The sequence below is a fragment of the Thermobia domestica genome, chromosome 1 (genome assembly GCF_964235325.1).
Source record: "Thermobia domestica chromosome 1, izTheDome1.hap1.1, whole genome shotgun sequence".
NCBI classification, from domain to species: Eukaryota; Metazoa; Arthropoda; class Insecta; order Zygentoma; family Lepismatidae; genus Thermobia; species Thermobia domestica.
In genome coordinates this window covers 30,898,133-30,925,837 of record NC_137454.1, presented here as the reverse complement: position 1 = coordinate 30,925,837, position 27,705 = coordinate 30,898,133, and the positions used below count along the sequence as shown (strand labels likewise).

General features: G+C 37.7%; 1 protein-coding gene across 12 annotated transcripts in view; it reads right to left on the bottom strand.

Moving 5' to 3' along the window:
* Positions 1–27,705, bottom strand: part of LOC145684179 (uncharacterized) — a 692,246-nt gene that overhangs the window by 277,257 nt on the left and 387,284 nt on the right. The gene's annotated exons all lie outside the window — the stretch shown is intronic.

Below are 27,705 nucleotides of genomic sequence, written 5' to 3'. Positions count from 1 at the left end.
ATCACAGGCGATGAGACATGGATGCACCACTTTACCCCAGAAACCAAGGCCGCCTCAATGACATGGAAGCATCCCAGTTCACCAGTGAGGAAAACATTCAAAGTGTCTACCTCTACAGGAAAGGTTATAGCCACAGTATTCTGGGACGCGAAAGGTGTGATGCTGTGTATGAGAAATTGCAAATATGATCACCCCCCAGAGGATTTCCAATCTACCGATTTTTTAGTTGCTTCTTTGACGTCTGCTTCTGTTACGTCAAATGGTTTCGTACCTTGAACTGGTTGAGATCTGATTGTTTCTTCTTTAAGAGTATTATTTTCCCCGCCATGTGCTCGAATTTGTTCCAAAATCTGAGATCAACAACTCTCGTCGTTGGCAGTTCTATTTGATCAGTTTTCTTGTTCCTGAGTTTCCGGTAGAACTGTTTTGGGTTTCGTTGAAAATAGTTATTCTGTTTTCCAGCAGTCATTTTCTTGTATATGCTCATCCTTCTTGCATATACAGCTAGTTGTTGTGTGAATCTATCCAGAATGGTGGAATGTTCTGTTCTCTATTTCTAGTGGTCTAATTATGTGTTCAACTTCTTTCTTCACATTGGTTGATTTGTTTCTCTTTTTGTACTGTGTCAGCTGACCGATTTTTGTTCTTAATGAATCTATTCGTTTTTCAAGACGAGTTTGCCATTTGGGTATTCTGTGTGCTTGGGTTTCTTTTGTCGTATTTGTAATGCCTGGTATCTTGGAATTTTCTGTATTTCCTTTATCCGTATTAGGTTTATCCCTGTAGGTGCAGCACAGTAGGCAATATGGTAAAGTTATTCCAGATTTTTTTTTTTTTTACATTCATTAGTACAGTTTAGTATAGATTACACTAGTTAACAAATTTAAACTTTTTGTTTGTTACATGAGAAAAATCACCTGATCTTAAAGGAACTTTTTGCGCTGAATTCGAATATGCACTCGGTTTCTCTCCATCACGTAGTTTTCCCGTAACAGAGGGATTTTCGGGAAATTCCCTCAAAAATTTCCCTTTTTCAGATATTTTATTCCCCTAGCTCCTGTCCCCTTACATATAGTAACATAGAAATTATACCTAAGTATACCTTGATTTATATTTAATAAACCCTAAAAGTTTCGTAAAAATCGCTTTATTCTTTCTAGAGAAATAAATATATTTGTATGTATACTGTGTGTACTGTTTATTGCACCTGATAGTAATGCTTTCAGATCTCCTGAGTTGGGGTAAAACCGATTTGCTTTATTACTACAAACACAGACAGAAAAATGAATATTTACAATAGTCAACAACACACTTGTATTGCTCTCTGTAAATTAGAAACGTGTATAAAAATAGAATGTACTTCCAACGTATATTTTTTTAAAACGTACGGTATATGTATATCTTAATACATATATATATATATTTTATATATATACAATTCTCCAAGTTTTTTCGTTTTGTTCATGAAATGGTTATCAATATTTGTTATTAAATGTAACAGAATGCAAAAGAAAGAAAGAATGGAATACAGACTCATTGTTGACAACAATGAACTAATGCAGTCTGAATTTTCCACTACGGTATCGTTTCCCCCTCCCCCCGCGCATTTCTTTCTTTCTTGTGTTCTTGACACCTGGTGAGGGAGTTTTGTACATTTTTATATTGACGTGTGGTTTAACACTACTTCACTTTCCAAGTTGTCTTTGCTGCTAAGAGTGCTTTCATGATTGATCTTAACGGCATTATACCCAACTAACACCAGAAGTTTAGTTTGTGATCAGTACAATGGCGTCAAGAGGACGGCGTTCGTGTGTTAAGAGGGAGAAGAAGTGCGCCAGAGCGACCGGAATATTGGTGTTCAATTTAACATGGGATCTCAACCATTTTTTAGGCAAATCATGGTTTCATTTCGTTCTTTCGCAAAAATGTCTCAGTAGCTCACTAAATATGATGCATCTCATTTTAAAGGTGCAATTTGAACGCTGTACATGATATTTTCTTCTTATAAATACAGATAATTATAATCCAAATTCCCATAAGAACCCACCCAACCAGGTACATTCTAGGAACGTGCCATTTAAGTTCCATATGTATCGTTTACGTACCTGGTACTTGAAAAATGTACATTTCATATGCATAGCACGTTTCGCTAGGTACGTGCCTTTCGAGGAATTTCTGACACTTGAAAGGTACTTTTACATGCTTCACTGGAATGTGAGGAATGTGAATGGCACATACCCCATGTACCATGGCATGGTTGTGCGTAAGTTGCTTCGTATTGCGACTAGGGTTGCCAATTTAGCCACTTTGTGACGAGATCTGGCCATTTTGAGAACGTCGTTAGTCACATAATTTCCAAAGAGCCAATAGTGGCTTTTTAGCCATATGCTTTTCACTTCTATAGCCACTTTCTGAGTTTAGCCACATTGTAATATATTGTGTGTGTCATTTTGCAATTTTCTGACGTTTGATGCGTTCTCTAGGTTGTAACATTCTAAACCCCACTGGCAGAATTGTCCTCATAAAATTAGCATTGATGGTTATATTGTGACGTTACACAGCAGAGAATTAGTTCAAAACCTGTACGTTAAAACTAGACGTTAAATAAAATTTTCGGGAAGACGTAAGTTTAAGTATAAACTAACTCCTTAAAAAAATTCAGCCTGATAATATAGACATCCTTCAGGAAATGGTTATCCTTCCTTTTCCATTATTATTTGGCTATGAAACAAATGCCGGAGACATATACAACCGCTATATACAACAGTGTGGTGTTGGAATGTGTAATGATTAGGATGTGATGTTTTATTTTATTTTTTTGAAAGTTCAACACTTCCAATGTACCCGTAAAAATGTACTAAAGAAATAGTGCCCATGTTTTTTAAATATTCAATTAGAACTGGACAATCTACATGAAATTTGCAATCGATCAATGAAAACGTCATCTTTCTAGAGCCTGTAGTTTCTGAGATCTTGTCGAGAAACATATATGTGTATTTTAAAAGAGCTCCAAAGATGGCAGCACAATTCATTTGCATGTATTTCGGAGAAGGCTTACTAAAGGCAAAGGCCTTTGAACAATAATTTAAAAGGATAAACTTTGTGAAAAATATTTATTTTAGTAATTTATTTAAACTACACTCTTTTAAAAATATTTGTCTTTGTTATAAACGTGAAATCACAAATAACCGTAAATCAAAGGTTTGAATGCTAAGATTATAGGTTAGAGCTCGGTCGCTCGTAAATGTTACTGTAGTATTTTAATAGATAGTTAAATTGCCACACAGATGCCGGAGGAGGGCATATATTTTCAGAGTTAGTTGCTTGGCTTTTTTTAAAAGTACAAGCTTCTAAATTCGAACGTAAAAATGAAGCGTTAAGGTTTTAGTATTTAAATACTCGCACCCCCAGTTGCATAGCACTGCCCTAAGGAACATTACTGACATGCCTAGTACATTCCTGGCACATGCCAATGCCAAGTAAATGTGTCAAGTACATACACGGTACGTGATATACACATAATAGATACATTCCTCGGTATGTGTCATGCACGTACTTTTGGGCGGAAGTAACCTTATTCCTTACATGTGTATTTCACATGATTGCTCTATTCACGTACCTATCATGTACATTCCAATGTACCTCGAGGAACATTCTTTACACATGATCAGTATGTACTTGTGTTGGGTGGGAAAATGATCAAAATTAGATGGAAAAGTCTTCTGTTTTTTCACAGTAAGGAAAAGAACTAAAAACTCCGGACTTTTTTGAGAATGGAGTACAATCTTTGTATTTGTGCGCTACTGTGCTATTTTTTCGCTGTTTCCAAAGACATCCATTACACAATCGATGAGAAATTATATCCTTCATCATTAAATCTACAGAAATCAGAAATCAGATTTTTTTGTGTTCACGTACTTGGCCGTCTAACTGCTAGATGTCACTATAGTCATTCCTCATCCCACTTTCCTTCTCAGCGGGAGTCAGTCCTTTTGAAAACCGCGGGAGGAAGGAAATCATTGTGAAGAACGGGAACTTCAAACACGAGGAATGACAAAATTTATGACCTCTTTAGTTGATGGTTTCTGTTTCAGCAGTACAGTGCATTTGTAGATGGTTTCTATGAGAAGTAATTTGTGTTTGTATCGATGAAGTCAACCTTTCGACAAAGATTTGTGAAGGAGAAGCCGAACCAAAGTCTTCGTTTATGTATACTAGACACACACACATATTTTATATATATATATATATATATATATATATAGTGGCGGATCCAGGATATGATCAAGGGAGGAGCTAAACCATAGTTTGCCTCTTCATCCAGAGTAAACAGGATTGAAGCCAAGGATCATAAAATAGAGGATCTGCCTACATGTATCTTCATCCTATTAAATTAATGAAGCCAGAATTCAACCGAGCATCGGCAAGTGTGATTGGCTACTTTCGTTTCCGCCATGATTGTTGGCTCAAAACATTGCGATCTTGTTCGGCGGAGTAGGCAGAGTAGGGGTGACGAAACTGTGACGTATGGCTTCAAGATTTTGTTGTAAGGGCAGATCCTCTATTTTATAAGATCCTTGATTGAAGCCCATTTTATCCTGTGTATACCTGAGCGTCAAGAAGGGGGGGGGGGGCAATAGCCTCTATAGCCACCCTTGGATCCGCGCCTGTATATGTATACTATTTACAGTGCCGGATTTACGTATAAGCTAAACAAGCTATAGCTTAGGGCCCCGCTCTCTTCGGGGCCCCAAAATCTAAAGAAAAACTGGATATACATTTCTAAAATATAAGAAAATTAAAAAAATAAAATAAAATTTATATATACATAGCAACAGTGCTTCCTGCTGTGTAGCCTACGTTCATGTAATTAATGAAGCTCCTTCTGCTAGTCTGCTTCCTAAATTATCTCTAGTTTCTTCATTTCTGTATGTAGGGTGCCTATGTTGATATAAACACATAAAGGGCCCCATTACCTTAAACAGCTTGGGGCCCCACTAAATCTAAATCCGACTCTGACTATCTCTTTATGCATGTTTGCTCCCTCTCTTTTCGAAGCAGTGTTTCTTTGATATTGCTTCCAATTTCGGCAGGTTTTACCAAGGGGGGAAGATTCCTAAGTGCGTTTGCACACGGCAACGATAATATCGTTGGAAGTGCCGATAATGTCGGCTGTGAAATAGACTTCAATGTACTCAAATCGTAGCTTGCACACGCCACCGACATTATCGGCCGATCCTCCGACACCCAGATGCTGTCGGCCAAGCCCTCGATATTGTCGGCGATATCGCCGACACCGATTTTGTCGGGGGCAATGTTTTCTTATGATTGGATGCACATGTGGCCGATAATGTCGGCCGGCCAGTGGGTTAAATGAAGAGTGAGTTACAAGTCGCTGTGTATTCTTGTTTCGTTTCTTGTCTTTGGAATTTTGTTGTTTCCATGTTTTCTATTACAATTGTATAATAATATTATTATTATCTTGTTCTATAAACAACTTCGGAACAGCTTATTATTTTTTTACAGTCTCTCTTTTGAAGTAGCTAATTCCCTTTATTAAATAAGTATAAAATGCTTGAAGTCTGAAGAGTACTGGTTTGCCTCTAAATAGCTATTACCAAATAGAATATAGAAAATTTAGATAACTAATTTCTTGATTATTTCCCACTCCTTTTTCTTGTTCTATAAACAACTTCGGAACAGCTTATTATTTTTTTACAGTCTCTCTTTTGAAGTAGCTAATTCCCTTTATTAAATAAGTATAAAATGCTTGAAGTCTGAAGAGTACTGGTTTGCCTCTAAATAGCTATTACCAAATAGAATATAGAAAATTTAGATAACTAATTTCTTGATTATTTCCCACTCCTTTTTAATTTTTTTCTCTCTCTCTCACGCACACACTCTTTGATGGTATATTTTTTAATCTATTAATGCATTTAAATTTTAATACATTCTGGAAATTAATTTAAGCGTAATTTTCAAAGTTTGATACACTGTGAACATAAGCATATGGAAAAAATCCTGATTATTATTACTTCCTTTTATTTTCATCAGAATTGTCTGCAGATCACTTTTCCCGGTCCCACTCAATGAGCAATGATTGAATAGAATATTTGTTGACAAGTCAAAGTAGAATTATTATTTTGAAACGAAACCAGCACAATCAAACACTCTTTGCAAAGCCCCAAGGACAAGTGACTCATTTGGCATTTTCTTGATTGTGATCTCAACAACAGAGATGTGACTTCATGCTTCACTTGTTGCAGATTTTTTCTCTCACTTCCAAAACTATCCCAAATCCCCCATTTTTAAAAAGAATTTGTGGAATGGTAATTGAAAACAAAGATCAAAGCTATGTATCGAAGTTTTCCCTCTCCCCTTTGTACCGGGTTCGACCCCCTGATAGAGTTCTGCAGTTTAGCTACTACAGTGACTGGATGAAAAGGTTGTGTATTATTGTGTTCTTACCTTTCTAGTTTTGCTTAGATTTTTAGAGATGGCAAGAATTTTTCCATTCGATATTTTAACCCTTATTGAACTTGTGGAATGTAGACCTTGCATATGGGATAAGATAACAGACTCTTTCAAGGATAGAATTGAAAAGCAAAAAGCATGGCGAGAAGTTTATGCAAGCCTTGCCCAGGATTTTGAGTTCATGGACAAAAAGAAATGAGAAACGACAGGTATGTATGCAACAGTGCAAATCTGTCTTCAACATTGGGGGGGGGGGGGGTAAGTTCGTTCCCATACTATATATATATATATATATATATATATATATATATATATATATATATATATATATATATATATATATATAGCAATGTTCAAAATATTTCTGTATTCAAAAACAATGCTGTGGAGAATCAGGGGAGCAGAGTTGTCTTCAACATTGGGAGGTGTACAGATTTGAGGCTTATTCTGAGTGGACATTAATTCCATCTCACTTTCCTTTCTGGCGACCGGACACAAATAATCAAATTTTTCCCCCAAAAAAACACATTTCAAATCGGATTATTGGGGGGCGACTGTCCCCCCCCAGTTCTAAGATTGTAGGGGACGTGTCCCATTCATCTCCCCGGGATTTGCGCCAGTGTATGTATGGAACAATGTAAAACAAAATTACTAATTCTTATCTTATCAATTAATCTATCTACTATGACATTAGTGTTAATTGCATGAAAACCAAAATAATATACATACACACAATATGTAACATTGTTTCAACAAAAAATAAAACTAATATAGTTTACAATGTACCGCAGCATCAATTCCCATCGAAACGAAAATAATATGTTTACGACATCTATTTAAAACGGCACTGATCTAAACATGATTAGGCATAGGCCTATTTTTTCTAAGTTTTGTACCTTCTCCACACCTCTTCAGAACAATTGTTGTAGTCCTTGTTTTAAAAAATAATTTTCCCGATTATTATTAATTTTATTTGTTTTCATATATGGAGAAGACTTTTAGGAACATAGTGTAGAACGTATTATGTGTGTCGCTTACTTCGTTCATCACCGGCAACGATATTGTCGGGGCTTCCTCCGATTTTGTCGGTATCGTGTGCAAACACGCTTACTCATTCCAGGCATTCAAACTAAAGACTGGACTAGGCCCTACTTGCTTCCAACATTCTGTCCCCCATGTAGCCCGGTCTGAATCAATTGTCTAAAGCCCATAAAACATTCAAATTCAAATGTAGATGTTGCTCCTCATGTTACAGATCTTGTTGTAGATGTCAACACCTAAATATTTCTCAATCAACGGTAGGGGTGTTTGGTACCCTCAATCTGTCTCCCTCTTATTAGCGGAGAAACACTCTATATTCGGTAGTAATTCTTTTTTTTTTTAAGTGCTGTTTAATGTATGTAGTAACGCATAGGAAACTAAATTTTAATATACTGGTACCCTAGTAGTATAGAAACGCACCAGATGGTACCTTACCAAAATAAGCACCCTATGCCAAGGATTCAAACATTAACAATAATAAAAAAGATAATAATAAACATTTTAAAGACAGTCTTTCATTAATCAAATCGCACTTAAAAGTAAACAATTTTGTTTATGCATGACTAAAAAAATTAAAAAATGGAATGCGCTCTAATATAGGCTTAGAGTTACTTTATAAATTCTTAAAATGACGCGCCCTATTCTTTTTATTTAGTCTTGCATAAACAAAATTATTTTTAACTTTTTAGTGCGAATTGATTAACAAAAGAATGTCTTTAAAAGGTGTTTTATCAATTTTTTATTCCTTGGACACATTTTCCAAATCCTAAAGTGGTATGCAACCAGGGAAACCAGGGCTGGTTCCTAGTATTTATTTTAGGATAAAGAAGTTGAAAATAAAAACATATTAAAATTTGCTTTTAAAATAAATAGATATATTGCAAAGTATGAAAGTAACAATGGAATATTGTATTGTCACCGGACTTACGTCGCTCCGCAACAGTTCTTAGTTCTATGACGTCAGGAAACAAGTTCAATTTATACGAACACTTATTCAATGTTTGAAACAAACACCTGTTATGTCCTTGTACACTCATGTCCAAAATGATTGTTGCATATCTGTAACTGTTTTATTGTAAGAATATAATTTGATAATGATTTTGCAGGGTACTTTTAATACTGATACTATGTGTATAATCGGGGAATGTATATTTGTGGTAAATTTCATAGGAAAAGAATTACAAATATGAAAACTAGAATGAGTAAAACAAAATCTTGCTAAATGGAGAAGAAAGTTTTATTTTCGTTTTATTGTTCTTATTTTCTGCTCTTTTGACATGAAATTTGCCACATACATGTCTCTGCCGATTATACACATACTAACATTATAAGAAATACCGGGCGAATTCGTTATCAAATTATATTCCTACAACAACATTTTATTAGACATGCGACAATAATTTTGGACATGAGTGTACCTTCCTGAAGAAGATGGCACATGTTTTAATTCTATTGTTGATGAAGTGGTCTATTTTGCCAAATAAAAAACAATCAAGCAGGGCATATGCTTCCTCCTGTCCTTCTAAGCCGGTTCCCAAGGCTGAATGTAATATTGCAGCCCTTTCCTGTTGTAATAGGAAAAACTCAGGATGGTCATCCACTGGTATCGAACCCAGGACCATTCGAATGTGAAGAGAGAGGGTAAATCTGGTGGTCATATTTTGAAAAGAAAATAAGAAAATGGATTCCACTAGAAAAGAGTCATATTGTCAATACATTTCAGATCTTTGCCTGGGTTTTCTGCCTTTCAATTGCAAGTTTTTTTTTTTTTTTAAACCACGAAGGCCCTAAATAAATTAGAATAGTTTTATCGACTCTCACGTGTGTGTTTTTTTAATATTGGCATGTTTTTTTCATTTTATATCAGACTCTTCTCGCACTATTCTGTTATTTACAATAGGTAGAATCTTTTGAGAAAGAGACAGGCGACAAGTGCTTTAGTTCTCTATGGTATGTTTGTAACTGTTGTAGATACTTGAGTGGCTCTCTAGACACGGAGCTGACGGCTGATATCATGTTGGTTCCTCTTATTTATTTTTTTCTTCAGTTCTGTTTCTCTCCTAGCCAAAAGAAAGGGATTTCACACTTCTGTCCCATTTACAGCCGTAACCACCCCCCTCCTGCGCTGTCCAACTTTGACCACATGCAGGGGAAAACGAAGGAAAAGGAGGGGTGCCATTTGCTTTGACGGCATTTCAGCAACAACCAAATCTGTTGCCAAAATAAGGAAACACTTTGCACTGTGAGGAAGGCTGATATCTTCGATTTGTCAAGGTCACTTGAGTCCCGCCGGCTCTTAACTCACCAAATAGTTTTTGTTATGTATGTGGTCAGTTTGTAGTTAAAGGACAGTGTAGATCCATTACGCCATCGGTGAAACTAGCATATTATATATATTTCGGATGTCGTGTGGGAGATCAGGACAAAACTTGGGCACCCAACATAATTTGTGCGTCGTGCTGCGTCACTTTACTTGCATGGGCCAAAGGGAAACGGAGGTTCATGAAATTTGCTGTACCAATGGTGTGGAGAGAACCCACCAACCATCTGGTTGATTGTTATTTTTGTCTCACAGCAGTTAAGGGACATTCTAAAAAAAAAAAAAAAAACAGATACACAATAAGTTATCCCAACGTTAAATCCGCAATTAGACCTATTCCGCACGGGGATGAACTTCCACTTCCCGAGCCCCGTACCAACTGGGAAGAGATATGGCCAAAAGACTCTGATGATGATCATGACCTTGATGAACCATTGACATCAACATGTACATCCAAGGATCCAACGTTCATCCCTGACTGTGTTCGCGAGCCACATTTCATCCGGCAATGTGAACTTAATGACCTAGTCCGTGATTTGCACCTGACAAAACAAGAGGCGGAACTTCTGGGATCAAGGCTCCAGCAGTGGAACTTATTGGATGCAGAAACGAACATATCAGTGTACAGGAAAAGGCATGTTCAATTTTCAAGCTATTTCTCAATGCAAGATAATGTGTGCGTATGTACGGATATAAATGGGTTGATGGCGGAGCTAGGAATTCCTTACGTTCCAGAAGAATGGAGGTTATTTATCGACGCGTCAAAGGTCAGCCTTAAAGCTGTCCTTTTACATAATGGAAATAAAAAACCTTCTATACCACTTGCGCACTCAGTGAAGATTAAGGAATCCTATGACACCATGTCAACTTTGCTAAATCTTATAAATTACAAGGACCATGGGATAGCCGAGCTGATGACAAACATTATGAAGTGAAGGAATGGGAACCTAGAGTGAATTACGTACCTGGAGAATGCAACGTCAAATACGCTCCTTTGGTAGATCCTAATAAGATATTACTACCGCCACTTCATATCAAGTTAGGACTTATGAAAAACTTTGTCAAAGCCATGGACACATCTGGTGAAGGTTTCGAGTATTTGCGAGATAAGTTTCCTAACCTGAGTGATGCTAAGATTTCAGCGGGAGTGTTTATTGGTCTCCAAATTAGGAAATTAATGTTTTTTGATAGCTTTGACAGCAAGTTAAACAGTGCTGAGCTAGCTGCCTGGACAGCATTTAAGTGTGTTGTGCGCAACTTTCTGGGCAATAACAAAGCTGAGAGTTACACAGAAATCGTACAGGACATGATACAGAAATACAAAGAGTTGGGTTGTAGGATGTCTTTAAAAATCCACTTTTTGCACTCCCACCTCAGCTTCTTTCCTGCTAACCTAGGTGCTCTCAGCGACGAACAGAGGGAAAGATTCCACCAAGATATAATGGCAATGGAGAAAAGGTACCAGGGACGATGGGATCCTTCAATGATGGGGGACTATTGTTGGGGTCTTGTTAGAGAATGCAACATTTCTTACAAAAGAAGGAAGTAGTGTACGTTTTTGTAACCCAATGGAAGTTTCATATATTGTGATAGTTTTGATTGTCTTTTCATGACCTTTTGGTACATTTGTATTATTGTTTATTGTAAATTGTCACACTTGTAAATTATATTGTATATATTTTATATATGTGTTTGTGGTAATAAAGCAAAACGTTTTACCTCAACTTAAGAGATCTGAAAGCATTACTATAAGGTGCAATAAACAGTACACACAGTATGCATACAAACATATTCATTTCTCTAGAAAGAATAAAGCGATTATTACGAAACTTGGAGGGTTTTTAAAATATGAATCAAAGTATACTTGGGTATAATTTCTATGTTAGTATATGCAAGGGGACAAGATCTTGGGGTGTAAAATAAACGAAAAGGGAAATTTTTGAGGGATTTTCCCGAAAATCCCTCTGTTACGGGAAAATCGTACGTGATGGAGAAAAACCGAGTGCATATTCGAATTCAGCGCAAAAAGTTCCTTTAAGAACAGGTATTTCCTTTTATGTAACAAAACCTTTGTTAACTAGTGTTATCTACAAAACAGTTTACACAGTACAGTTTAGTGTAGTACAATCTATAAAATCATGAGGAAAATTTACCAAGAAATCTTTATCTTTAAAAGGCTATTTGGATACCCATACCAGGATATCAGGTTTACGTATATACACAAAAAGTATTTCGAAAAATACTACGTGTCCTAGGCTATGTGTTTGCTTAGTTCTATTATTGCAGTGTGAAAAAAAAAAAAAAAAACATGTGTATATACAAATTTGAAAAACCGAAAGAGAGAATTTAGAATCCTCCTCGTACCGTAATTAACTTCTAATTTCATTATTTTATACGTCTTGCACATGTGTCAAATGCCCATACATTTGGGAAGAATATTTCCAGTTTTTCTATTGGAATACCAGCAATCCAAGCCAGCCAAAAATAAAATGTTAACACCATCCTTTGATCCGGACCGGTTCTAAAGCGATCACAAAATTCTTGTTATTAACACTGTTAATAACGTTACAGAAAAAAAGGTAACAATATTGATAGCAAATGTTACAGGCATTTGGTAATAGAAAAATTGTTATTAGCGCTTTTGAAAAAATGTAAAACATTTTATTAGAAATATTATTAACGATGTTACCCTCGGTGTAAATCAGCCTCCATATTACGGAAATTCTGCTTGTACACTTTTATATATATACATATATAAAACCTCACTGCCTCAAGCAGTTGTTGTCATGCTCTTAGTAGCGGGTCTTGAGGGAAGTCACATAACTAAAAAAAATATTTTTTAACGCTTTAAACTAAGAGAAGGAAACACGGGAAGGAACTTCTCGTACACAAGCATTAGAACATTAGGTAAATATACTGTATTTCTTTTGGTTGAAGCGATAAAAGATTAATTTTTATCTATGTGATTTCCTTCAAACACAGTACTGTCAGATTAGAAGATTAAAAAGTAGCGAAGTTGTTCTATAGAAGAAGCAAATTTGAACTATTTGTAGCCCAAACATTAAAAATGTCAGGTATCAGACATTAGATGTCGGGGTTGGTAATGGTCAGGCAGCGACCGCACTTTCGGAGTGTTAGTACTGGTGTGTTAGGTCAAACTCCATATTACGTCAGCTGCAGTACAACTGCAATGCGCAATGAACTGGACAGACAGTGATAGTATAAAATGGGCGACTTTTCTGATTTTCAAGGATACATGTTGCTTGGGAACCGGTCAAAACCCCCATAGCCAAAACACCCACACTCAAGAAATGTCAAAACCCCCACACAAACGGTCATAACCCCCACACAAATGGACAAATCTCCCAAATACACGAACGGTCATAACCCCCACAGCCAAAACCCCCACACTCAAGAAATGTCAAAACGCCCACACGATCGGTCATAACCCCCACACAAATGGACAAATCTCCCAAATACACGAACGGTCATAACCCCCACACTGGTAATCGGTCATAACCTCCAACGGCCATAACTCCCACACAAATGGACAAAACAGCCACACATAGCAACGGTCACAATCCCCACATGGACAAACCCCCCACACAAATGGACAAAAGTCCCACATGCAGAAATTGTCACAACTGCCACACAAATGGACAAAATCCCCACACAATCGGACAAATCTCCCACACTCTGAAATGATCCTGGTTTTATGTCTTGCCCTTGTAATTTTTAATAACATTTTTTATTCCACTTAAACTGATGTTGCAACTATTCTTCTTGCACTGTTTTCTAATCACAGAAACACTAAAGTGGGCGTCATAAAGAGCCGCAACAAAGACGTGCAATCACGATCATTTCAGAGTGTGGGGGATTTGTCCGATTGTGTGGGGGTTTTGACAATTTGTGTGGCAGTTGTGACAATTTCTGCATGTGGCTGTTTTGTCCATTTGTGTGGGAGTTTTGACCGACTTTGTGGGCGTTTTGACATTTCTTGAGTGTGGGGGTTTTGGCTGTGGGGGTTATGACCGTTCGTGTATTTGGGAGATTTGTCCATTTGTGTGGGGGTTATGACCGTTTGTGTGGGCGTTTTGACATTTCTTGAGTGTGGGGGTTTTGACCTAGACCTGTTTGCTTAAGTCAGTTTTATGGGCTGAAATACACTTTACAATGTTTACAGTACGTTTATTCACTGTTATTCGTCATTTCTTTAATGCATTTGCTACATTCTTTATCTGGGAACCCTGAATTTTCGAAGATTTATTGTAACTCCAATTACGCATTATGTCAATATGGACAACACAGCTCCGCCTAACTATTAAACTCAGGCATTAACTGAGACAGCAACAGAGTCAATAGTATTGTAACAGCACAAACCTATCAAAAGTTTAATGTTGCCAAATCTGAAGATTAGAAAGTTCTAAAACAAGAATTGAACTAAACGACGTGACAAACATCTTGGCATTTGAAGGCGGCGCTCCAAGTTCATTTTAAATGCTGCTAGCAAATGAGAGTCCAGCGGTATTGCTACGTTTATTTTGTACACATCCACGTCTATTCTCTGCCACCTGATCGCGCTGTAGTTCGACTGCTTAGCCATAGCCACACCCCTTAGCACTCGGCAACATCGCGTCAGAGCTTGCGTTTTATTCGTTTAGCTGAAATGCCAAGATGTTTGTCACAGGCTTTAGTATCGAACATGTTAGTTTTAATAAAACTATTGTTCATTGTAAATGGAATACTCAATAAACGAACTTTTATTGTATTATATAAAACTAATAATTTGTGATTTATATATATATATATATATATATATATATATATATATATATTCCCAAAACCAATAAACGATGAAAAGTTTAAAATTATTAAACACTCATATACTTCGTGATTTCTACTTCGTGATTTCTCCTTGTAAATATTCTATTTAAGATCAAGATTAACAAAACGATACAACCACGAAAAACAACGTCCTACGCAAACGGATTTTTCAGTGGCTTCAAAGTGATAATATCAAGCTTATTCAAGGTGATGGTGTAAAAACATATAAGTTAAAATCTTTCAAGGTGTCTATTTTAAATTGAAAAAACATATTTTCCAGCATAAACAGTGCCTTGCTAAAAACAGTTTTGTGATACTATAAAACCAGGCATTTTTAAAAATTATGATCATTCGACCTACACCTGCTAAGAGTGTGGTATGGTACAATTATTCTGCGTCCAGAGGAACCACCCAGGACTGACAGCGGTGATGGAAGGCCTGTGTTTGTGAGTATGAGCTTTGCGCTGATGAACTTTTACATGACATAAATGTCGTGAGGGGAGGACTACAAGACATTATAAACACACGAGAGTATCAGGGATTTCTCCTTGATAGACCCTACCATCGTACTACTTATATTTCACATCATGATATTGTAAATATTGTTTGTATCGTTTACATTTATGGTGACGGTTTTAATAAATACCACAAATATATGACGCTTGTCATTTTATTAAAATTCTGACTACTTAACGTGACAGTTTATTGTTGCTACATTCAGTAACATAATTAGTATCATATTATTAGTAACATATTAAACAGATTATGGCTCCCCCAGAGGAATCTCTCTCGTGTGGTTCTTAGTGTTTGTGTTCCTCTTTTCACACATATAAGGCACTTTTTTGCTTTGTTAACTCCATTGTGGTCATTTCATTTCTCACATTCTCTTGTCATGCCCACGACTCGCAGTCAGGCTTCTTTCATTCCCTTAAACACACCTCAAGTTCAAAATTCCAACAATATGGCAGGCATTTCTTCCATCATTCCCGATATATACAGTGCGTCCAAGGAACAAAGCGCGGATTTATTTTTACAAAATTTTTTGAAGATCGCACTGGTCAATAACTGGGATGACTCAAAATGCATAAAGATTTTCGAAAAGTCCCTTTCTGGACCCGCTCAACATTGGTTCTCCACCCAAAATCTGTCTACCCTTCCCTGGTCAACCGTCCAACAAAAATTCCTAAAACAATTTGGCGACGAACAGGTTCCACGATCTCGCATTCATCAGTATAGGGCTCGAGTTCAACTCCCTAATGAACCACTTTCTCATTACGTTTTCGCAAAGAAATTTCTGGCAGATCAGGCATACACGCAATTAGATTTTCAGGAGTTTCTTTTAGAATGCGTGTCGAGTATGACACCCGAGAACATACGTTGGTTTGGCACTCGCACCATATCTGACTATCCCACATTTATTGATGAGGTTACAACCTTAGAACGCACTCAGCTCATGGCCCAAAAGCGAGAAACCGACTCTTCCTTTTCACGCCAAACTTCAGATGTCCCAACTTCTAGCGCCATTCAAGAACTAACTCATCAAGTTTCACAGTTACAGCTTCATCTCAACACCCTTTCAAATTCTCAACCTACCTCTGTTCATTTCGCTCCTACCCGTTCTCGTTCTCCTAGTCCACACAATCACAACACCCTCTCTCCTAACCATAAATCCCTTCCCTTTCCACAGTCCCTCTCACCCCATCCGCCGTCCTCCTGTCTCCAACATTCTCATTCCACCAATCCAACCTCTTCTTCTTCTAACTCGTGTACTCATTGCTCCACACACCCATCTCATTGTTGTCAATGTACCGCCTCATCTCATTGTCAAACTGTCCCTCAGTCTCCCCCAACCCGTAACACTCCACGAAATGATTACAATAACGGCTCTCGTAAAGGCAAGAACAATAAGCGTTTTAACACTAAGCATTCTTCCCAACCCCAAAACGTCTATACTACACAACAGCCAACCATACCCATTCCCCCATATCCATTCTATCATCCCTTTTTTCAATATCCTACCCCTACCCACCTACCCTCCCTCCCTTCCCCTTCCCCTGTCTCCACAAACTCTCGTACCAATAAACCAAAAAACGCCCAAAATTAGCGCGAGAGCACACCAGTCTCCTCGCGCTTAATTCTCCCTCATCCCCTTCTTCCCCTCCCTCTTCCTCAGATTACCTCCAATTACCGTTGCATTTCAAAGGCAAATTACCTTACGTAAAAGCCCGTTGCATGACCAAGGATGTTTTCTTTTGCCTTGACTCTGGTGCTGAAGTCAGCCTCTTTCCAGCCGACCAACTCGACCCTTCGGTTCGTACTTTTAAACTTCACACGGTTCTAAATGGTCTTTCATCATCTCCGGTACATCTCTCCCGTGCTACCATCCTCAACTTGAATTTTAATGGTCATCAATACTCTGTACTTTTTCGTTTGGTTCCTTTCAAAAACTTTCCTGCTATCCTTTCCAGTAAATTTCTTCAAGACCATCAAGCAACCCTTGATTTTGACAAAGGCATCCTATCATTACGTCATCTAGGTCGCATGCCTCCAGCCGATAATGCAATACACAGCGTTAATACAAACACATTTCACTTTTTCAAAAAACATCCCACTCCTCACATTGTTTTTCAAGCACGTAGGAGACTTGTCATACCACCCCGTTCAGCTAAAGCAGTTCCTCTCAAGGTTAACGGTCACTTTCCAAATACATCCTTCCGGCTACATACTCCTATCTTACGAAACTTAAGTAACTGCTATATGACGCATACCGTTGTTTCCATAGATAACCTTGTTTTGCCACTTGCAAACGTCTCGTCTCGTCCCCAGATTATAAAGGCCAATGCTCCCATTGTTATTGGTTTCATATTTTCACCACCGGAACAAAACACTAACGCTTACACCATTAGACAGGTTCATTTTCCCACGGACGAGGACGCTTCACGACACAAAGCACAACGCCTTAAAGAAATCGGTCATCTCATTGACATTAACAAATTTCACTTTTCTCCTGACATGAACGAACATCAAACTGCTCAAATGAAGGCGCTACTTTCTGAATATGCTTTTCTTTTTCAATGGCACGACAATGATTTTACAAAAATACCCACATTTTCGGCCACGTTAGACTTAGAATCAGACGTTCCCTTTCAGTCCCCCCAATTCGTCATTCCACACAGACTTAGACCGCGAGCAAGAGAACTCGTCCTGCGCCTCATTAATCAAGGAGTGTTTGAACAATCAGATTCTCAGTATAGAAATAACATATTATTTGTTTTAAAACCAAATTCCAAAACAGAGCTAAGGGCCGTTTTTGATCTCAGGGGCCTTAACTCCCGTTCCAGAACAATAGCTTCTCCTTTAGAAGATATACAGGACGTTCTAGAGTCTCTTTCTGACTCAGTTTGGTTCAACTCCTTTGATTTACACTCCAGTTTCTATCAATTAGACTTAGATCCCAAGGACAGACCGGCCACTGCGTTCTCCATTAAGGGTCTTTCTCTCCCTTTCAATCACCTTCAGTTGACATCTGTTCCTCAGGGTTTCAAAAATGCCTCCATTTTACTTCAACAAGCTCTTCAAACCATTTATAGGGACATCTTCCCCAACAATATTACATCATTCGTTGACGACATGTATGTCCACGCAGATTCATTCGATCAGATGATGATTGTGCTTCGTGCCTTCTTTCAGCAAGCCGCCAAACATTCTCTGCTCTTTAACATTAAAAAATCAGTTTTCGGATCAAAAAGAATTAAATGTTTAGGCCATATTATTGACAATCACACTCTACAACCTGACCCTGATAAGATTTCAGCTTTAGCTCAGGCACCCAGACCGGCCACTCTCAAAAGCCTCAAAAGCTGGTTAGCCAGTGCAAATTTTTTCCGACGTTTTTTCAAAAATTTTTCCATCATTCTTGCACCCCTTTATCAGGCTCTGTCAAACAATCCTAAAAAGCTCATCTGGACTCCTGAGCGCGTTCAAGCGTTTGAAACAATGCAGAAACTTCTAACCTCACCCCCCGTACTTGCTCTATATTCAACCCGCAATACACACCACATTCTCATGACAGACGCCGCATCAGTAGGCGTCGGGGCGGTGTTATTACAGAAAGATCTCACTACTAACGTTGTGCAACCTGTTTGCTATGTCTCTTCCAGACATCCCAAAACCGTTTCCCCCCTTCCCATCTTCCATCAAGAATTATATGCAGTGTACTTTTCTCTTCGGAAATTAGAAAAATATTTGTTAGGCCACCATTTCACCCTAGTTACTGACAATATTTCTCTTCTTGCCGTTCGGAAAACAATTGTTCCATCCCCAAAAATTTTGAGATGGTTAAACTACATTAATACATTTGACTTTACAATCAAACATGCAAAAAGCCATCAGAACCCCATAGCTGATTATCTTAGTAGGCATCCTGCTCCTCTTACGCAAGACACGATAGACATGGACAATGAAGTTGTGCCTGATTCTGTACTTCTAACTATCGATAACAACTTGGATCTATCTCGCCTACAGGGTGAAGATAAATTCTTCTCCAAAATTATCGAGACTCTTAACAAACGAGACGAGACAGATCCTTCATTCCAACGTCTCAACAAACAATACGTTATTCAGAAAGGCATACTTTACAAAAAACTGTACCGAGTACCTAACTCTCGATTACTGCTCTGCGTACCCGATAGTCTTAAACCAGCTTTATTCGATGAGTATCATGACTCAATGACTCACATAGGTTTTACCAAGATGTATTGGATGTTGCGATACAAGTATTTCTTTCCGCGCCTAAAATCATGGCTAGCTCAGAAACTTAAATCATGTAAAGGCTGCGCCATCTTTAAACGCAATTACATGCCTAATAACCCCACAATTCAGCGTTTTCCTCAGTCAGGCCTATTTGAAACCTTTTCTTTGGACCTAGCAGGCAAGCTAATACCCAGCGATCCCGAAGGTTTCCAATACTTTTATGCAGCTACGGACCACTGTACTGGATTCACCATTACTCATCCCATAACAACTCCAAACAGCGACAACTTCATCAATTTCATCACAAACCATATCATTCTTCCATATAATACTCCTCGCACAATCTACTTAGATCTTCAGAGTTCACACCGGTCTACCGTATCGTTAAACTTTCTCAAGTCTCTTAACATAACAGTTAAGTACGGCCTACCCTATCAACATCGTTCTCTAGGCACAGTCGAACAAAGATTAGGCTCCTTGCAAACGAGTCTCAAATTTCTGTGCCAAGACAACCAGAAATTTTGGCCTCGCTTCCTTGCGCATGCCACTGCGGCTCTGAATAAATCACCCTTAACTTCCATTGGTCTCTCTCCTCATTTTCTCCTCTATGGCGTTCATCCCACCTTACCATTAGACAATTTGCTACATGTTCAACAAGAAACTTTGAATACTAATGATCGCCTACTTGCACTCAAAGAAATGAGGGACCTCGTTGAATTTCGAAAACACCAAGTTTTCACTGATCTGAAGAAGCGCATTGAGAAGGTCAAAAATCCAACACAGTTCTTCCCTGACAGTTTAGTTATGGTCTTAGATACCTCAACAAAACCTAACACTTGTAAGCCATTATCCCGTCTTTATAAGGGACCCTACAAAGTGATTTCGAATGTCTCGGCTGATGAGTATCTTCTAGATATTGATGGGAAGCCAACGGTCATTGCTAAGACCCGTTTGAAACTGTACATCCCACCTACAAACCCAGACCCCGAATTTGAGTATAAGTACAAGCGCTTTCTCAATACCTCTAAATAGGATCCGACCACACATTACTTCAAAACCCAACTACCAATTACATTTCACGTTATGTTTTGATTATCTAATTTAACGTTCCTAGTGAAACATGATCCCTTTCTGTAGTACCACACTGGCAAAACTTCCGACTTTGTCTCTCGTTATGCCATAATTACAGATACAGGTAGGCAACACACATTACAGGCAATATTTCTCCCGTGCGGAATTTTTTTTTCTTCCGGCAGTTCATTATTATTGCATATGCTTCGTCTCCTGTTTTAGGCAACCCGCTGTACACACATCATTTCTCCCGTGCAACGACTCCTACTTACGCTCATAACAAACTCTACGCTTTTCCTTCTCCCCATAAGCAATATACCGGCATCATTCATTATTCTCGTCATTTTCTTTCCTAGGCGCGCAAGGAAAGACTCTCCATCTCATTTCCTTCTTGCGTCCTTTTTTGGGAACGGCTGGTCCGACCCCACATGATATCACTAAGGTCGCTAGGACGAAATGCTTTCTCTCATCCATACACAATTTTTTTGGTACTTACCTCGTACTCTGTCCTCCGCCATTTTCATTCCTCGTTCCACATATCTTAACAAATCCTCTCATTATGATGATAATAAAAGACAAAACCCCCACCACACATTCGCGGGACGGTACACATTAATTATCATTGCCACTCGCGTCTTCATTTTTTTCTCACCACCCGTATACAAGCTCCTTTTGCTCATAACTGGCAACTTCACGCAGTTTCTCCCGAATCATTTGTCTTCCAGGTCAACTTACGGTACCTTGGCCAGGAATAAACTACGTCTCACTGATATATATATATATATTTTGTCCTACTTAATGGCAAAATTCACTCTTCATTTCTATACTTCTTCTACTATAACGGAATCTTTCGCTATCCACGACCATACTTCCGTCCACACCACACACAGTAATAGTAAACATGATCGTAATAATAACAAAAAATTAAATAAAAATAAACATAAGGGTCTCGCCTTTTCACACACCCCGGAATATCCGCATCTCCCTAAAGATTGATCAGGTGCCTTCTTCATTACAGTTCGCCATTATACGTATTTTTACGTTATCCCTTTTGTTCCTTGTACGTTACATTTGCAATAGCATTACACTTCTTCCTAATTATCTCTTCTCCCTCTTTTCTTTCTTTTAGTCCTTTTTTAAAAAAAAAACAAAAAAAAAGTTTTCACAATGGTCTTTAACAAGTAATTCAGTGCCTCCTGTCATGTAATTTCTTTTCCGCATCCGGCCTATTTTCACAAACGCACCTGGGCTACCCATCATCTTGCTACCCGTTTCCATGGATGATGCCTACCAAGTCGCACTTTCCTTTTCTGGATGATGGACCTCTCGACTTCCAGACCACAAGATGCTGTCCATTTTGGCTCAAGGATCACGCCTTCCAGATAGCAGACTTCCAGGAGATAGCCTTTGACTCTCGACGTGCTGCACCACCACGATCAGGATTTCCCAAGTTCCAGCCTTCCCGGATACACTATTGGGATCACGCTCGACATCTACACGGACCTAGCAGTTTTAGTGATTTTTTTTTCTTGTGTGTGTGTTTACTAGTGCCTCCTTCCTCTAGTGTTTTTTTTTCTTTCTTTTGTGCACCAGCCTCATGGTTATAAAGGTCTTAAACGATGAAAAATTTTAAGGGATTCCATGTCACTGGTTCTCATGAACAGTTGACCATTGTTCTTTATTAAAAGGGGGATTATTATATTCCCAAAACCAATAAACGATGAAAAGTTTAAAATTATTAAACACTCATATACTTCGTGATTTCTACTTCGTGATTTCTCCTTGTAAATATTCTATTTAAGATCAAGATTAACAAAACGATACAACCACGAAAAACAACGTCCTACGCAAACGGATTTTTCAGTGGCTTCAAAGTGATAATATCAAGCTTATTCAAGGTGATGGTGTAAAAACATATAAGTTAAAATCTTTCAAGGTGTCTATTTTAAATTGAAAAAACATATTTTCCAGCATAAACAGTGCCTTGCTAAAAACAGTTTTGTGATACTATAAAACCAGGCATTTTTAAAAATTATGATCATTCGACCTACACCTGCTAAGAGTGTGGTATGGTACAATTATTCTGCGTCCAGAGGAACCACCCAGGACTGACAGCGGTGATGGAAGGCCTGTGTTTGTGAGTATGAGCTTTGCGCTGATGAAATTTTACATGACATAAATGTCGTGAGGGGAGGACTACAAGACATTATAAACACACGAGAGTATCAGGGATTTCTCCTTGATAGACCCTACCATCGTACTACTTATATTTCACATCATGATATTGTAAATATTGTTTGTATCGTTTACATTTATGGTGACGGTTTTAATAAATACCACAAATATATGACACTTGTCATTTTATTAAAATTCTGACTACTTAACGTGACAGTTTATTGTTGCTACATTCAGTAACATAATTAGTATCATATTATTAGTAACATATTAAACATATTAATATATATATATATATATATATATATATATATATATATATATATATATATATATATATATATATAAGTAGCGCATTCTTAAGTTATAGCCTGCAGATAATTAAAAGTAGCCCCAAAAGTAGCGAGTCGCCCAATTTGGAATTTTGGTAGTGAGGACACTTAAAATATCGCCCAATTTGCTACTTTTAGATCTAGCAACACTGCTCAAAAGCTGGCACTGCTTGTATTTTGCGGATGCCAAACGTTTCAGCTAACCTCTGATCTTATTGGCCAATACAGATATGACATCATGGGGCCGGGGTGGCTCAGAGGTAGAGGGTTCACCTCTAGTACGTGGGGTCCTTGGTTCGATCCAAGCTCGCGCCAAGTGAACTTTGTGATAGACAAACACCGTGTGCGTAGGTTTCCCGGGGTTTTCGCCGGCATAAACGTAGGACGTAAAACTTAAGATTCCTTAAAGATATGACATCAAGAGTCATGAAATACGTATAGCAGAAAGCAAACGCCAAATGCAGTCGCCTCTCATAGCCGAACGCACTAGTGAAGTGGCTAGCAAGGGCGCCGATCCTTGGGGGGGCGGGTCGGGGGGCCCGGGCCTCCCCAAAGTTCATGTGGGCCCCCTATTGTATATATGAATATATAATATTTGGCATAATTTGAATGCAATTTGTCTTAAAATCCTCATATATATACACCTTCTGCTGAATAGGCCCCCCAAATTTACAGAGAAATCGGCGCCCTTGGGGGCTAGTAATGAAAGTCGCTTTTGGCGTGGGTTTAAACCCGGGCCAAGGAAAGTGTTTTTAAGTTGTTTTTTTTAATTTTCCTAAGACTGTTTTCATTAAAATAAGATGAAAATAATACTAAAAAAAAAAAAAAATGATACACTTATATTACGAAACACAGCTGAGCGAGCGGTAGCGAGCGAAAGGGGTTAGGAGTCCCGCAGGGCCTCGTTTTGTTCCATTTTACCCCCATGAATTAATGTAGATTTAATCTCAGCTGCTTCCTTCTGACCAACTTAAAATAGCTGGCTAGGGGAACGTTTGAGATCGGCAAATATGTCCACTGCTCGCTCTGAAGGAAGTTGATTGAATAACTTGATTTACTTACAGGAGGCATATAACTTGCCTTGCAACTAAACCACTTTCATTCTCTCGCCAAATCCATTTTTGGACGATAGTTCTATTTCTTTTCTCTCTATTTCTAGCAAAATAAACACAGTAACTCCTTATTTCTTTATAATTATACATTACAAATGTTACACAGTAATTAGGGTTACCGTATCAACCAGCAATTATCCGGACACCATGTGTTTTGATTTTCTTTTCTTGAAGTGTGAATTAAATTAGATTTTGTTCTTTTTGCTTTTCACAATAAATATTATTGTTCTGCGTTCTCTAACACCTCATTAATTTTCTGATAATAATTAGTGCAACAAAACATTTTAAAACACATTTTTCAGCTTCCAGGATGACAGAATCCTCTTACAATACGTATATTTAATGTGGTGTTTCTATTTATTTGTTTTTACAAAAAATAATAATTAACAGGATATTATAAACAGATTTAGATTCTTTTTCCTGTTTGACCACTCTGTCTCCTGTGCGCTTTAAAAACGCAAGCAATTTTAAAAAAACAACATTCCCAAAGGGAAAACTGAATGACAGGAAGTGAGCCGTTAACAAGGAACATACGCAGTAATTATTATTGAAAAAAAAAAATAAAAAAAAGTATATTAGTTTAACTTCCCTTTGGTTGTGAATAATGAAACAATTTCCGTTATTTCACGTTTTGACTAGTGTTTCCATCTATCGACAATCAATCAATAATTTGAGTTTTTGTTTTCATATTTTATACTTACAGTTTTCTCGTGTTTACCTCAGGGTTTGTGTGCCTCGTAATCTTATTGTAAACTTACTAGTTCCGCATTGTCAAAAAAAAAAAAAAAAAAAAAAAAAAACCTACAAATTTACGATTATCGTTTAACGAATAAGATACATTTTTATAAGAGGGTGTTTTGGCACCAAATCAGTAAAACAATGTAAATAGTAGAAAACTTGGACAACTTCCATTTTCCTTTGGATACTTTTGATTCGTTTGCATATTTTATTTAACCCATACAAATGAAAGTCCCCAGAGCAGAAGATTAACAACACCATCGTCACAAGTATAGATATACCACATTGACTTGACACCTAGTCTTCCGTTTTAGCGCTGCTATCGGCAGAAGGAATTCCACTCCCTTTCTCTAAGACTCTCTCGCTTAGCAACAGCTGAACCCTTATTGGCTCAACGTGTGGGTGTGGGAGGATGTGAACTTTAGTTCGCATTTTTGCCACGGCTCAAGACATTTTAGCAGCACTATAACATTATACATCTTTGTGTTCAGTTACCTGCATTTCATTTCATCATGTATTGTATATTACATACCTTCTGTATACCCAACCAAATAAATATGTTACTAAATAAATAAATAAATCCTTATACCCGTCTCCCGATGATACTATCAATAAATGAATGCTCATAGGTCCAGAAACGGTGTTATTTTCTGTGGCTCGCCCATTTTCGGATGAGAATGAAACTGGACTTAAAAAAAAAAAAATGAAAATATAGCTATCGTGTAAGGGTAAACACTTACATGACGGCTACCTTGTTCATAATTTCGTATTTTATTTTTAAAGAAGGTGCAAAATTATGAGAATATAAATCATGTAAGATTTACATTGTTTTAATTTGTTAAACGTTTTCTAAATTTTGACAAGCAATTGACACCATTAATTCCTCACAGAAACTTTAACATAATATATAAGGTGTGATGTGTTGTCACAATCACAAAGCGTCAAAACATATCCTTTTCATTGTTTATGCAGAATAATATAATTAAATGTTTTTTTCCTGGCTGGATTTCGATAATCAGGTCAGCCACTGCATCTCCTTTAATGTCTTTATACAGGGTGGCAGGTAACTCCACGGAAAAACTTTGGGAGGCGGTTCCTTATACGAAATGAAAGAAAAAACTTCTAATAAACATGGGCCGAAAAATGCCTCCTTTCAGAGTTATGATCCATTGAAAATTCGAAAAATCATTTTTCAAAACTCCCTCACTTAGAAACTTAGGACCTGTCCCAACCCGTTTAAGGAATTACCCAAGAACTAGCATGTGTTCTATCTAAATATCCATGTTTTACCATCCTACGTTATAGGTGAAAGGAACTGTAAGAAGGAAATTGAAGTATAGGGATACATAATGGTGCGTTCGTTTCGCTGGTACCGGTGAATTCTGAAACATCGATATTTAGATAGAGCGTATACCGCTTGGAATAGGCCCTATAGTTTCTAAACCAGGATGTTTTGAAACGTGATATTTCGAATTTTCGGTAGTACATAACTCTGAAAGGAGACGTTTTTCGACCCATGTTTATTAAAACTTTTTTCTTTCATTTCGTAGAAGGAACCGCCTCCAAAAGTTTTTCGGTGGAGTTTCCTACCACTCTGTATATATTGCGGAAGGCCTACAGAGGGACATTCTGAAAGTAAGTTTCTCCATTTTTTCATATGGACTTTTTTTTTTTTAACCATACACAGTCTGTAGACGTTCATGGGTGAAGAATACATTAGTCCCACGTGTCCATTCATACCAGATAACAGCACCCACTTCCATTGGCGACCACGTTGTCAGCAAACGTCTGTTTCCTATCGTGATATTTGCACTCGAATAACCTCGGGCACGGACGCTCCTTCTGTCGTTGAACCAGCAACGGGTGTGGTTTCTTATGACCATTCTTTGTTTCACCTGGTATACCACCTTCTCGTTCAAAACAAATGAAAGGGCCGAGGTGGCTCAGTGGTAGAGCGTTCACCTCTGGTGCTTGCGGTCCCGGGTTCGATCCCGGACCTCGCCAAGTGAACTTTGTAGTGCACAAACACCGTGTGCGTGGGTTTCCTCAGGGTTTTCTCCCACTTTCTTCATTCCACTATTTCATGCATTACTCATCATCACCGTCTCTTTTAGCCTAACCTGGGACGTAAAATTCAAAGTTTTCATTTCATGAAATTTTGTTTCGGAACATCCCTCGTATAAGATCAGCATTAGGGACTATCTACGCGTACAGTGAATAAAAAATCAAAGGCATTGTTTAAGCTGTGAATGTAAAAGCTTGACTATCGTCAATAGATGACAAAAATAAAATCTTTCAGTTAACGTCCCACGATTATGTCGTGTAGGCTAACGTAAACTGATGAATAAGGCAAATGAATGATGATGGAAGAATTAGTGGAATGTGAATGTGGGAGAAAACAGAAGTACCTCGAGAAATCCTAGTCAATGATGTTGTACGCCAGTCAATAGATGACAGCACGTTCAATGTATTTTGTATGGAGCAAGAATATTCAAAATTATTTGATCCAATTCGAGAAAATCCAATATTCAAACTTCGCCGAAGAACAAGTTGAATCAATAATCAGGGAATAAGCTGTACAGTTTTTAATTATTTTGTTTTATTCATCATTGTGATCAATTAATTTTACTCTTCAGAAACATGCTTCCACTAATGAAACTTTCTCGACATAGAAAACAAACAAAAAATATCAAATAAAGCGCACCGATTATTTCCTAATTAATGATTCAATTTGCTTCTGGACAAAGTTTCGACAGTAATCTCTTGAATTTCAATGAATAATTTTGAATATTGTCTCAAAATATATTGGATATTTTTTTCTGATTTCTAAATAATAATAATAATTTAGCGCCCCTTTCAGCAGCGA